General features: G+C 47.3%; 1 protein-coding gene across 4 annotated transcripts in view; it reads right to left on the bottom strand.

The window, feature by feature from the left end:
- LOC106808052 (serine/threonine-protein kinase ULK4-like) overlaps positions 1 to 2633 on the bottom strand; it is a 23110-nt gene that overhangs the window by 5674 nt on the left and 14803 nt on the right. The window lies entirely within an intron of this gene.

Below are 2633 nucleotides of genomic sequence, written 5' to 3'. Positions count from 1 at the left end.
GAACACATAATGAAAGTGTGTGCCAAGATATCAAAAAAGCTGAAATTTTTGCAGATCAGGAAATTTCTCGACCATGATTCCTTCCTGAAGTTTTACTTTGGCTTTGTTTTGCCTGATATTGATTATGGTATTGTTGTGTGGGGAAATGCCACAAAGAGTTATATTGACAAACTTTTTAACATACAGAAACGTTTTGCGCGTTTGATTCTGAACATTCGTAGACCTTCAGATGCCCGCACTGAAGAAATGTTTTCGCAGCTAGGATTTATGACTGTTCGCCACCGTTGTTATTACCATCAGATCGATGGTAATAACAACGGTGGCGAACAGTCATAAACACTCATAGATCTCTTTTAACTTACAAAATTTTACGTAAGCACACACCAGCCTATCTTGACGGTTTTTTTAAACTTTTAAACATGAAGTGAGCTCAAGACGGACGCGTAGTGTGTGTGCAGATGAAGCACGTTTATATCCGCCCCGTGCACGCACTGAAATGCTAAGAAAATCGGTGTGCTGCGGCATCTAAGTGGAATAAATTACCTCCTGACATTCGAGATGCCCCCACCATTTCTTCTTTTAAAGTCCATCTAAAAATAATCTTGCCCTATCAATAGGGCCCATTGTGTTCTACTTACCCTGTACAATTTTAGTCCAAGTACTTCAACTCTTATTGTGTATTTATTTAATATTTAACTGTTCTATTGCTGTGAGACGGCCATGAGGAAGATAGGTCCGCGCCATTTTACTGTGTCTGTACCTAACATGTTTTACCGTAGTTAAATAAGGTTTTTACTTACTTACTTACTTACTTACTTACCTGTCTATAAAAGACATTTTTTACCACTTCCCTTGTGGCCAGTTATACAGTGACATACCCTCTACGCAATGAACGTCTGTTTATAAAGCACACTTGCCACTGCCTTTGAGTGGAGTTATACAGTAGAAAGCACGTCTAAAGAACAAACACCTGTCTATAAAGGACACTTGGGGGTTTCCCCGACTGATCCTTACCTACAGGTTTGAGTGTAATACACACACGAGTCCATGCATCACACACTTGCACAACCTACACAAAAAAAACAACCGCCGCGCATTAAGAACGCGTACATCGCCACTCACTCTGGAATAACCTTTTCGAAGAGCTCTGAGACGTCTGCCACCGTCGTGCCGCCGGCGCCCCCTGCATCGTCCTTCCTGCATCTCTCGCCGGCGCCCCCTGCTGGGGAAGGCAGGAGCTCGGCGACGATGGCGACGAGGAGACCGAGAGCGGTCGCGCGGATCCCGAGCGTCGCCGCCACCGCCGCCGCGAGACGCAGCAGCGCCGGCGCCACCTGTCTCAGCATCTATGCAGCGAGCGAGCAGCGTCAGTTTAGATAACATACTGGCGCCACCTAGTGTATGGACGCTGTGCAGTACAATATGCTGTGAATGCACGACGTTATCGCGCCACGTCGTGAGGGATTAACGTCTATGACACTGCAACAGTGGCGCCACCTTGTTTACATATACTGTGAGGTACAATTTCTTCTAGGCCGCGGTAATATATGTATATATGTATATATATATATATATACAGTCCTGGTAAAGAGTTATTAGATAAGGCATGAGAGAGGAGAATTAAAAATATTTAACATATTTTACATATACATATTGGTGGAGCTGAAAACACATCTATCCGGCGATGGGATAAACATGTGACCTCGTGGACCATAATGCATAAATGCCGGCGAAGAATCCAATTACTGTATACGCCATATTTTTCGCCATATTTTTCGCGTACATATATTTTCGCGAATTCAGACTTGACGGACAATTTCGCGAGTGGTCAATTTTGCGGTCGGTGAACTACGAATTATTCGGTATTATTCGGTATGAATTATTCGCGTGTTGTTATTTTCGCGGTCGGGAACGCGTTCCGCAAAATTCGCGAAAATTAAACCACCGCGAAATATACAGCGTATACAGTACACTCTGCTTCAATAAAGCCTTGCGCGGACTTGCGACTCTTGGTTGCTCGTCGCTGCAACCTGCAACCGCATGCGATCGGTCGCGCGCTTCACCATGTGTGCGCATGCAAGTCGCTGTCTACCCGCACACAATGCGATTTCGAAGCGATTTTAGAGCGATTGGGAGCGACGAGTTGCAAGTTCGATTTCTTGCAACTCGTTGCAAGCGACCAGAATCGCTACGAGTTGCAGTTGCACGTTCCCGCAGACGTAGCGATTTCACAGCAATTTCGACTGCGATTCTAGAATCGCAGCCGAGTTGTATGAAAATGTCGCAAGTCTGCGCTAGGCTCAAGCCAGACGCTAACGCGTACCATTGTCTCGTGGAGCTGGATGAAGCTGAGATGCTGCGTGAGAGCCTGCGCTATGCTCAGCAGCACTGCCACGAACTCTGTGTGACCTCCTAGACGTGAGGACAATGCGATGATCAGTGACACGTGTCGACCACAGCACAGAAGCAGCTGTCACACACGCACGCACGCACGCACGAACACGCAGGTACGCACGCACGAACACACGCACGTACGCACGCACGCACGCACGCACGCACGCATCCACGCACGCACCCATGCTCGCACGCGCGCACGCACGCACGCACGAACACGAACACACGCACGCACGCAC

Source organism: Priapulus caudatus, unplaced genomic scaffold (assembly GCF_000485595.1).
Source record: "Priapulus caudatus unplaced genomic scaffold, Priapulus_caudatus-5.0.1 Scaffold250, whole genome shotgun sequence".
Classification (NCBI taxonomy): domain Eukaryota; kingdom Metazoa; phylum Priapulida; class Priapulimorpha; order Priapulimorphida; family Priapulidae; genus Priapulus; species Priapulus caudatus.
The sequence above is the reverse complement of the archived record's forward strand: the minus strand, read 5'-3'. Positions and strand labels throughout refer to the sequence as shown.